This window comes from Epinephelus fuscoguttatus, linkage group LG18 (genome assembly GCF_011397635.1).
Source record: "Epinephelus fuscoguttatus linkage group LG18, E.fuscoguttatus.final_Chr_v1".
Classification (NCBI taxonomy): Eukaryota; Metazoa; Chordata; class Actinopteri; order Perciformes; family Serranidae; genus Epinephelus; species Epinephelus fuscoguttatus.
This window is the reverse complement of record NC_064769.1, coordinates 6,033,951-6,046,401: the sequence shown is the minus strand read 5'-3', so window position 1 is coordinate 6,046,401 and position 12,451 is coordinate 6,033,951. Positions and strand designations below refer to the sequence as shown.

Here is a 12,451-nt window from a genome sequence, read left to right as displayed (position 1 = left end):
TTACCTCTGCTCTTTACGCTCTCTCCAGGAACAAAGACAGAAGCCGTGCAGGGACCGAAGCTGTCAGTGAGCTGTCGGTGTCCGTCCACAGCCACAGTCAGACTAAAGCTCTGTAATGGGAAAAGAGAAGAGGAGTTGCATTCAACGTTGTTCGGCTTTTCACCGCACAGACAAACGAGCGAGAGGAGAATATAGCAGCTGAGAAGTTCACGGGTCTTTCTGTAACATCTGGCACTTTGCTCTACTTGAGCTGAAAGCGAGAGAGGCTGACTTCACGTTAACAGCCGATTTCATCAACTGTTCAGCTCGACGAGTTCACAGCAGTAAGGTGAGTGAATACATGTCACTGCAGCGCACCTTTAGTCCACACATATCCATAAACCAACGTACTTCTTGCACCCTTTCGCACTTCTATCTTCCCACTATGTATCCACATTTGCAAACTGTAACTGTTACCCTTAGCTAATGTCACACGACGGAAATTGACGGCCGTATTTTTTCATAATATGATAGCAAATTTCGTCTAACTACAGCTTGTAGAAATAAAAGTAGTAGTAGAAATAATAATATAAAAAAATAATAACATTATTAGCTGGTCTAAAAATGACACCACACTATGCTTTCCCATTTTCCATCGCTGAAGTTAGGGTTACCCTGTATGGTCATTTTAAGCTAAGGGACTGTTCTTTACTTATCAGAGGCGGGGGTGGCTGGGAATGATTGTTATTTCTATTAATAATATTGCCATTATTCTGACCCTCGCTGAAGTTACAAATATTTTCTCTTGAGCTTCCCTAAATGACCCTCCCTCCACTTGAAATTAGTTATTAGATTTTTTTTTTTTTTTTTAAATGTACCATTTGATGTTTTAAAGTTAAAAGTTGAAGACGAAATCCTGGAGTTGAAAACATCCTTGGTTTGACACTCGTGTCATGCATGCTGGTTAGTTTGTGCAAATGGTCTATTTTTGGCCAAATTTCAAATGAGACATAGAATTTAGTGATTTTGATGAAATGTCAATATCATTATATATATTTATCATAACTCAGATTTGAAAGCATTTGTCACACATGATGTGTCCAAGCACTGTCAGAAATGTGAAAATCTAAGATGATTTCTGTTGCAATTTTTTAAAGAAAACTTGCCCTCCAAACCTGTGCAGTGAAATGCATCCAAAATACAACCATTTGAATGCCCCTCGACTAAGCCAAAATAAAAAACATAAGTCCCTCTCCATAGCTTAAAACATTATTGGATTATCTTTCTTTTTAATAATCATAATAGGCTAATTATTATTATAGTAATAATAATAGGTTAGTACTGGTGGTGGGAGGTGGAAAATTAAATGTTCCTCTCTTTTAAAGCTACTCTCTTCATCTTATCAAACATGTTACTGTAGATTTTAAAATATGAATATTTTTCTCTGTGCGTGCTGCCTTCCTTGCTTTATGTGAGTCTACAGTACTGAAAGGGCATCTGTTGAATTTGACTGCAACTGTGGTAGGCAACTGCCAGAGGAACTGATGCCCTTGGTGTTAATTAAAATGAGACTAGTTTTAATGAAACCGAGAGAAAGAAAGTGAATGTAGCTCAGTGCAGTGCCAGTCTGACCATCACTCTCTGTAGCACTGGAGACTGTAGTGTCTCTGCTGCTTTCAGTCATAGCTTTCCTAGACTTGTATGAGCTGAGGTTATTAATTATACCTCATATGATGAGCGTGTGTGTGTGTGTGTGTGTGTGTTTTATGTGGGGGATCCATGATTTAATTAGTGTATGTTTTATGAGAGAAGGAAATAGGTAGTAACCCAATAAAGTGGTGTCATTTTACAAAGTTTCACATATCAGCATCTGTGAATAAGATTATCAACTGCCACCATAAAGTGCCTAAGTTATTACCTAAATGTCAGGAAAACAAAGTTGACCGGAGATGGCTAACAAGAGTGATCAGTCAAGCCTTTAAGCAAATATTAAAGCATACATTATCAATATCTCTCTCAGGAAATAATGAAAATGAATGCTCATCCCACATCTGCAAATGCAATGCAAAAGAGATTTGCGTTCACATGGATATAAAACAGAGAAAAGCAGCAAATCCTCACATTTGAGTAACATTTGAGAGAATGTTTGGCAACGAATCAGCCGTCTTTTCAGTGCTAATCTTATAACATGTATAAAACTATGTCAGCTCTGAGACACTGACTGTTCATCATCTTTGAAACACATACCTCTGCATGCCTAAAGGGTCAGAGATACTATGATAATTTACTCAATCTGATAAATTATACTACAGGATCACTCACACAAAGAAGTGTCACACAATGTCATGGCCTCATAAGACCTCTACTCAAATAAGGCTTTGTTAATACATAATGTACCCATAAACCCATGCCTTTTTATGCTAATTAAGATAGTACTGTTGTCGTGGACTCCAGGAATATGATGGTACAGTTAGCCCTTTGTTAGGGGCATTAGTCAGTTGCATTCAGTTTGGGGAAAATGAGCCATTATTGGCTCTGTCAACCTGAAAGTGCACGCAGTTCGTCAGTGCGTCCAGACTGCAGTGGAATGTGTTTCTCTTCATTATTAGCTCCTGTTTTTATTGACTGCTTCATCAGCCACTTTATTAGCAGAATACAAATAGCTGCTAATTCACTCACCTTTCTATTGGGTGGGGAGGGGGCAGATATCTAACCATGATGGAACAATAGTGATTAAAACTAAATGGTCAGTCAGTCAATTTACTTGTCACTGGACATCATATAAGATGCAATGCCAGTGAAATGTAATCCTGTCAGTTCCTTCAGTTTGTGCATTAATAATAGGTCAACCTGGTGGATATGTCCACCAAGTCAAGTCAGACAGTTTTCATCACCAATCTAAACAGGAAGTCACAAACATTTATAAGATCTTAAAAATTGTATCGTATGCAGCAGAGTGAGACTTAACACAAGGTTTTGTGTCATCAGTCCACATTCGTTAAAAATAAATAAATAAATAAATATTGTCAGATGCAGCTCTAACAATTCTGCAGCAGGAAAGGGGGTTTCAGCCTCTGTGACTAGCACTTGCATTGGCTCATGTAAGGGCAGTAAATAGATGGATGAAATAAAGATAGCAGTCAGCAAAACGTACTCAGAAGAGAAAACACTTATTATACAGAATTGTTTATATTTTGTATGTTATTATTATTTATTATTGCTGAAGTATGAATGTGTTAGTAGCATTTAAAGTTGTAGCAGGTTGTAATAAAAAAGGGAACATTTAAAAAACGTACACCATTGGAAATGTGGATGGCATCCTCGTGTGTCAGTGTCTGTCTGTGGTGTTTTTCTGCCTTTGACCTAATATATGCTTTGATAAGCTCCTATGTGGAGTACAGTAGTCCTAATAGAAAAAAAATAAAAAGAATTACTTTATAAATACCAGGGGGAATTCAATTTTAGAGCATCTTACCAATCACAGAATTGTAGTTAGAGTTTGAGTTAATTGGAGTTTGAATGTAATCAAGTCACACATTAGATTACCTGTTAGTAATAAAAGCTACGTCAAGAGAAGGATCTCAGAGAATGAATTCTTTAGCCTTGCTCCACACTAGAGGTATATGTTATTTGTTTTCTTTTATTATTGTCAAGGTAGTCCTTTTTTTTTTTTTTTTTTTTTTTAGAACTTTTTAAAGTAGACTGCATTCAGCATGGTCAAGCGTACTGCCTAGAAGAATTACACATTTAAGTCAAGTACTCTCTACATACATAGCATTGCAGTTGTGTCCTGTATTACAGTGTTTCCATCAGAATTAGAGTGTATGTGTGGCGATAGCTGATGATGGGGGGTTGAAGGTGGTCTGATGACCACTACGAACTAAAATGTCTGCGTGTCCCTTACGGTTGCAGTGGTATGACATTTTTACAATACGAAAACTGTCTCAGAAAATATCACAGTATTATGGTATTACAGAATTTATATTATTATCAGTCAGAATGACCCTTAAAGGAATAGAAATGGAAGGATTATTGTTGTTCGAACAAACTTTTTTTTTTTTTTACTATAATTTAAATTTTAAAGTGTGTTTAAAAAGTCTCCCCTAAATAACTTAACTAAAGGAGAGATTCAACATCCAGTTGCATTTTTTTTTAATATCGTAGATAAGCAAATGTACACGATATGAAAACTTTTAGATCACAGTATACCTTGAAACCCATATATCACTGCAACTCTAGTGTCCCTTTGTATCATTCTGTGTCTCGTCTCTAAATGGATGCAGCGCAGGTGGAGCTCTCCACGAGTTCATTTTTTCCTCAGCAGCAGTTTGTGAATGGAAGGGTGGATTATTGATCTGTTGACCCATTCAGAGCTGATCAGATCAGATCAATGGATGAGAGGAGCAGGTGCTGCGAGCAAATGCAAACTTTTAGACCCAGCAGAATGAACAGTAAAGGTTCACTTTCAATGCGCCTGATGTTTTCCTGCTCCGTCTCTGCCTCGAGTGCGCTCTGCACTTGGTGCTATAAAAAACTGAATAGTATATACAGTGGTGGAAAAAAGTTTTCGGACACCCTTAAAATTTTACACAATCTCAAATATTACCATGAAATATTTGTGGAAAAATCTTTTTTGTGTTTCAAAAGGTGTGGCTGCATTAGACAGATACAAACAAATACAAATTATATTTTTTTGTTTATTGTTTACAAGAAAAACTAACAAAACTAAATTCTTGACAGTTTCAATATGTCAGTTCTCAACATTGTCGGTATCAAAGTCAACAAATAACAGAGAATGTGTTCAAAACTGAACAAAAAATAAATAAACCATCACATCATCAAATTAATATTTAGTAGCCCTGCCATTGGCACGTAGTAGAGCTCTAATCCTGGCTGGCATGTTCCCCACGAGACTTTCACACTGTTGAGGGGTAATCTTGTCTCCACCATGCTTGACAGTAGGTACTGTACATGCTGGAGATAATGCTTCACCTGGCCTTCTGCGTACCCTCACATTAGTAGGAGGAAGATAAAGCTGGAAACTGGACTCATCTGACCACAAAATCTTCTTCCAATTCCTGGCTGTCCAGTTCTTGTGTGCCTGGGCCCAACGACGAACGGCTAACCTCTGTCTCTCATTGATCAGGGGATTCTTTATAGACTTGTAGGAACTTAAGCCATTATCTAAAAGTCGGCCACGTGACAGTGCGGGTGGAACACTGGACACCAGTTTGGTTTGACCACTGCTGCTGAAGCTCCTGTGATGTCATTCGGCGGTTTTGCCTGCACATGCGGATCAGGATGCGGTCATTTCTTGCTGAAGAAACCCTTGGACGCCCAGATCTTGGTTTGTCTTCCAAGCTGTTGGTTCGTCTGTATTTCTGCAGAGTGTATCCAACTGCTGAAGGACTGCATCTGCACTTCCTGGCTATCTGGCAGCAGCTGTACCCTTCCTGGCTGAGAATCTTTATCTTCAGGCGTGTTTCCTGCGTTAGGTTCCTTGTTTTAGCCATTTTTGTGTCTGAAGAACTTTCAAATGTGCTGGCTTTATGTAGACACGAAGCTTGGCAACAAAAATTGTCTTTTAATAAAAAGAACGACCTTCATCACTGGTACCAAAATGACCCAGTACTCAAAATTTCTTATGTATTTTTATGGAACCAATCAATTTTAAGTTTGTAATGGCTTTTTTAGGATTTATTTAGTATTTTGGCTGTGACTGTACTAAAAGAAATTGCACTTTAAGACCTAAGAGTGATTCTTAATGCAATATTTCACAAATGCATGGGGTGTCCGAAAACTTTTTTCCACCACTGTATATTCCAATTGTGCTTGTAATGAACGGTCCAGCTACAAAAATAGAAAATATATATGTAGCAGCAGATGTTTTAATTGTGGCAGGCTGCCAAAAATAAATGAATGTTAGGGAAACCCTGTTTTGTGTTCTTAAATGATTTTTTACCTACCCCCATGCCATGAACTACTTATTTTAAACTCTCCAACCTAGATATCGATTCAGATACATATCATGGTTTCTTAGTCTTCGTTTACACTAAAATATCACCATCACTGCTTCCACTTCCTGAGACTTACCGGTATGTCAGTCACATCAAGGCTTTGTGTGGCAGAAGATGATTAAATGCAGGATTTGCATTTTAAGTGGACAAAAATTGTATCAGAGAGCCATTCAGCAGATGTCTTTGAACGTCTTGAATTAACACAGGTGTTTGCATGATGATTACATTGGCTGCTGCTCTGCAATTAGTTTCACACATGGCAAAGAATATTTAACTTGTTGTAAGATAAAGGAAATGTTTGAGGTTTCACTGTTAGTGTCCATGTTGTGTTTACTGTTGAAGGTTATCTGGATCCATTATCCAAGGTCTCTTATATTCTTTGGTTGCTTTTTCCTGCTGTACACTTCATTATATGTCAAAGCATGGGGCACCCAGACTGCTTCTACCAGCAACCACCTGGAAACTACAGAGGAAGTGTTCATATCTATATAGATGCTAGTGATAACTGCAAGTGAATGACAACAGGAGAGACAAACTGCAAGGTAGAAGAAGTTTTCATGTTGGTGGATGAGCTGTTTGATCCATCCAAAATTGCTCTCACTTTATTTCACAGGGTGGAAGCAGTTGTATTATGCAGACTCAGCCCGATAATTGATTTCATAGCTGGTGATGTGCCGCCCAAAGGAATCTGGCACTGAAGACAGGAAATAGATGGAGGAAAAATAGCAAGTCCATTGAGGGACAGGGTGACATCAGACATCCTGTGTTCTCAGTATAAATCTAGTTTGGTGAAAGTGCTCCTGATTCAGTGGTGTAGTGGTAGTTGATGAGGTGGGTGTATTACTAGGTAGATAGGTAGGTTACCGATGAGGAAGTGGGCATACTCTCCTATATATTACAATGGCTGTTTAGCTGATAGGTGGGTAAACTGTCACTGGATAGAAAAACAAGTGGGTATACCCCGTATACCTGAGCATACCCTCCACTACACCACTGTCCTGATTGTAACAGTGCTCTGAATATGCTGATGTTCTGATGTCACAGCTCTGGCTAAAGTATACACTGCAATCCATTGTACTCGGAACTCGGAATAAAATGACCTCCGACACAGAAAAGTGGAATTCCATCAAGCCCAAGTTTGCCGACATAAACACACTAATGTCACAACAACAACCATACAGAGAATAACCTTTTCATCAGTTTTCACTTTATGTAGTGTTTTATGTAGTGTTTGTGTTGTGAAACATGCTGTAAAAACATATTTGCCATTTCCATTCAGCTGTTTAGTGCTTGATCACAGAATTTGCAAGCATGTGTATCTCCCTCAAAATGAATGCCCAAGACCATGTGTGCTATTGGCTGTGGTGGTTCCAAGTGGTGGTGGTTCTCTATTAGGCTCAGCACCCATTTACAACATTTTTAGCTGTTATATGTCATTTTAATGTGCAAAGATGAGCAAGATAGTTGACTAATTCTTTATGTTGTTTCTCTTCCCTAATGGTCCTGTGTTAATGGATGTAGGGCCTCTGCAGATGCTTGTGAAGCTCAGAGACTTGACATTCAAACATCAGCTGCAGGTCTCCATGTTTTCACTGAGCAGATGCATTTAGATTGGAAGTTTGGAATACCAACTCAAAAGCCCCGTTTGCACCAAACACTTTCAGCATGGTACCTGTGGAATCAAGAGTAAACCTTCAGACATGGTACCTAGACCCTAGGTCCATTTAGCATTTCCACCGCAAACAGTTCTCTTAAATGTGGGCGGGGTTGTTGTCACTCACTGCTCGATCTAGCACCTGCAGTATTTCCTCATTACCAGTGACACAGAGACAAGTCTACACTACATATTTATTGTCCACAGAACAGAGTTGGACGCTGCCATTTTCAGAACAAAAAAGAACAGGCTGAGTGAGAGTCTCTCTTAATGGGATATTTAAAAATAGCAGGTTTGTGCATTTAGTCCTTCTCAGGCAAGCTCAGGGGTTTAGTGTTACCATAGCCCACAGGAATGACACTCCACGATGCTTTTTGTTGTTGTCAAAGTGAAGATAAGAACATATGTAGTTCACATAATCCGGTCGAAATTAATAGATATTTTTAAACGCTTGAAGATCCACTCATTACTAGTGTATGTCATCCAAGAGAGACAATAAAAACTAATGGAGTGGTCAAAGTTGTCATTGATATTTAAGATGTGTTTATGAATTCACATCATCAGCACATGTTTTGAGTAACATTACAAGTTAACGTTCCACCTTAAAATTTGCCGGCAGTTGACCCAGTAACATCCTTTCATTTAATAGTTGTAGTTTACTAATGTATGTAAAACTTGCCATGTAATGAACAGTGGTTACATAAGCCTGGAAAAAAAAACAGCCACAGCTCAGCCCTTTAACCAATCAACAGACTGCAGTGTTTCTAGCTCCACCTTTTAGTTGTACCTGATCAGTGTGCTCTGTACAGAGGGGTGACTAAAAATGATGATGTCAGGAACAGTTCTATCGGTACTATCCGCAACTTTTCAGAGTGGAAATGTTAAAAATGCATACGGAACTGAACTGAACTGTACCGGACTGGTTGGTGGAAACGGGGCTAAAATTATCGACTTTCAACTTGCACTTAAGTCACATGTGGCCTAGCTGCCATAACTCAAAGCAGTCACTCATTTAGCATTGTTTTCATTGTTTTGTCCATATCCATAATATTAACAAACAGTCTTTAAAGGTATTTTCCTGAATTTTAGTACTACTCTCTGTTGTCTAATAATTTCTACATCGTTGAGTCCCTTCTGTCCTGCTGTAGTACCAGACATGTCTTAACTGTCCCTGGCCTCTCCACTCACTCGTGGACTCAACTCATCTCTCAAGCTGACGTTCAGCTCACAAATTTCAAGGGCTCATGGGAAATATTGTTTGTTAAAGGCAGTAAATCACATGATATACTGTTAAGTAAGGTTATGTTCCAAGAACAGACTTGTAGTTATTTACATTATTATAAATGTCAACGGGATTTTGAATGAAGTATTCCTTTTGTAACAGAACCAGGTAGTTCAGCTTTTACTTAAGCTCACTATTCATTCAAGTGTAGTCTTTAGCACAGCTTCCCCAACCAGCGAATCTGTGGAGGTCCATCTATCTGCTAGGTTCTGCTTTGCTTTACTAATCACAAACTCACTCAAAATAACTCAGTACAGTTGATGCAAGTTGTAGGATGCTACTGTTTGGAAAAGCACAATGAAAAACAAGTCTTACACTGAAAATATTGATAACATACTGGAAGTCTCACATTATTGCACAGGTTTATTTGATGAACACACAAATTAACTAAGAATTATTGAGTCAACGTGTGGTTTGACACCCAAGAAGCACGACTGTCAAAAATATTTGTGGCAGCTTTCGTTTTAGTCACTCATCACATGAATCATTTGAGCGTTTGATCGTGCTTGTCAATTTAAAGAAGCCCCAAAGCGGACTACTGGCTTGAAAACAGCGTAGTTGCTGCTTGCTGTTGTCCAGTCAAAAAGCTCATAGTTGGCCTACAGAAACTTTTAAGGTGCGCGCAAAACTGTGGCATGGCACAATGCATATGCACAATGCACATTTAAAGAAATTATGATGGATAGTTTGCTGTATTTTAATATCATTATGCGAAATCTGTGTTGATAAAATGCCTTGCTTTGTAGCATTGAAACCAAGCAAGGAAGACTTGCATGCTACGTCGCAACATTAGCCTGCAATTCTCTTCTCTATTACTAACATTACACACTTTAAAACTCAGCAGACCAACCAACTACCTCCGCAGTGCGGTCCCAAGCCTTATTCTTTTTATTTATGTCTCTGTAACCAAACAGCAACACATTATAAAGGACTGAGTGGGCGCAAACGCAAGTAATCAACTTCTCGATATCCATTGTCGGAACAAGTGTGCTGTAGGAACCAAAGTTACATGGCTTGTTCTCTGGGACCTGCTTCATCGAAGCACGTCAGCATTCTGATTGGTTGTCACTAAACTGCGTCAGAGCTCATTACCGTAAAGTTAAACGAGTATTAACTCCCCTCCGAACCTGCTCTAGTCGCTTTGGTCACCCAAAGTGAACCGTACTGACCCCACAAACGGACCAGAGTTCATTTTAACCAAACCAAACAGGTTAGGTGTGAAAGCACACTCAAATTGCTTGTCATTCACACCTCTTATTATCATAACAGGTTGGCAAGGCTATTTCAAAGACTCCTCCAAATGCAGTCAAGGTGCTCTGCTTTTTATGCATGAATCTGGTGAACATTAGTACCCATTGTGGCCTTCAGTTTGCCAAAATCCTTTGTGCTTTGCTCAGTTGTTTATGGTGTGTTCACATAGTCCTTGTCAACTGATTAAATTGGAACATTTTCATGTGTGTGAAATGGATTCAGCAGGCATTCAATAATGTGGACATTCTGGTTACGATTGGGTTTTTGGGGTAGCTCAGTTATGTGATTTTGCAAGCAATTACCATATCGTGGTCTCAAAATCCTGGATAAGCTTTATCCTGGTTTTAGAAACCCAAATATGCTGACTGTTAACAACTAGGATGCTGCGGTACATAAATAGTTTGTGAGGAAACCAACAAATATGATGATGATGAATTATTTAATCTGCAAGCTGAAATAAAAGTTAAAATCTGACACCAGTAAGTCAGAGGGTAGCCTACATTTTCCTGCAGTTCTGCTTTCCATTAATGCTGAGCTTATGGCAAAAGCAAATATACACCTTTTGTTTTCACAGGAAATGTACAGTTGGCATAAAGTTTCTTTCAAAATAAATGCACTATGTTGGTACAACATTGTGAATTGGTGTTTTTTTTTCCTTCAACAACAAACACACGTGGTTACATTTCGCCAACACACGCATGTGGTTGGGTTTAAGCAACAAAAGCAGGTGGTTGGGTTTAGGAAAAAAAACAGGATTTGGTTTTACAATCGTACTGGAAGCGAACACCAGCCGCCCAAGTGAAAGTCAGTTGTTGGTGGACCTACTGACCACCCTTCCCTACTCGGACTTACGCTCCCACTGCCAGGGACCATTTAACAATAATGGCGACTAGCCACGTATCATGAAGACGTGAAAGGACGGCTTTTTTCGTCGGTGTCTGATACAGGAAGTCATTGACCAAGAGGCAATTTTCAACAACTTTGAAAAGAGACCGAGTTGCACTAAGCACGGGAGCTGCTGGTCTATCACTGCCTTGATCAGTTAGTTTGTTTGTGTTATTTTGTGACTCGGTGAATCTGAACTAACCCTTTAAAACACCAAAGTCACAGAAAACACACACAAACTAACTGATCAAGGCAGCAGTAGATCAGCAGCTCCAGTGTTCAGCGAGGTAAAATTAAATGTTTTTGTCACTGTTGTCTGGCTCTGAAGAGAGCATAGATAAGCTTCACTTTTAGTTTAGTTCACTGTAGATATGGGCTGTCAGTTTGGGAAGTACTGAGCATATGGTTGGATAAATGAGACTTCGATTATCCTGTGTGAGTTGTGTGTAAGTATGTAAACAGATATTTTATAGTTTTGCTGTTGTTAACCCCTATGACTTCAATTCACCAGATACTGTCTCTGTTTTTGGATTCTTTGTTCATCATGGAGGCATGCAAGAAGGTTTTCTTCATGAATTCAATGTAACAGAGTAACTGATACACAGATGGTCATGTGGGGGGTGATCTAATTTTTACCCATGCTGTTGTTGTATATGCACTGTAAATGTTGAAAAAGGGCAAAATATTAGAAACCCCTAAAATTATTTCAGGCTCTAAAAAGAGAATTTGTTGCTAATATAGTAAAAAGTGAAATATGTGAATTAGACAGTTGGACTCAATTTTTCAAGTCATTCAAAAGATCAGCTCATTCATGAATAAGCCTTCACTAACAGGGAGGTTTGATCCCAGTGCATGAGGCTGTTTGTGGTTTTAATGCAGCCTTGGGCTTCTTAACATGGTGTTCCTGTGGCTGATTAGAGCCAGGTGTCTACTCTAGAAAATGAGGGTATTGAGGGCAGTCTGCTTCACTGCAGAGGACCAGCTGCTGCAATCTCAAATAATCTTGTGGGAAGGCTCGCTGTAAAGCTAAACATGCCCTTGCTGAAATTAGACGCTCTAGAGGACAAATTGTGCTGCTGTTGCTCATTTGGAAAATGAAATCTAGCCCTGCAATTATTTTATGTTGTTGTTGGCGCTAATTATAAATCATGGAAGCGGCTGAAGAGGCAGTGTTGCTGACTCATTGCTGAGTAGCACACACTGCTATGGTTGTACTCAGTGTGATTCAAAAGCAATATTACTCCCAGCTGTGCATGAAATCAGTTCAGTTTTGTAATGGAAAAATGAAGAAAAGAGAAATACAGTAAATGTTGCCTGATGGCATATGTTAAGCTCTGTTTCCACCAGCAGCTATAGCTACTTTACTATTATAATGTTATAGTG

General features: G+C 39.0%; 1 protein-coding gene across 1 annotated transcript in view; it reads left to right on the top strand.

Annotated features, from left to right (window-relative positions):
• The window catches only part of lmo4a (LIM domain only 4a), a 37,410-nt gene continuing 24,959 nt past the window's right edge, over nucleotides 1-12,451 (top strand). The window contains exon 1 of the mRNA XM_049604409.1: nucleotides 1-328. The gene's annotated coding sequence lies outside the window, so the exon portion shown is untranslated. The remainder of the gene's footprint in view (nucleotides 329-12,451) is intronic.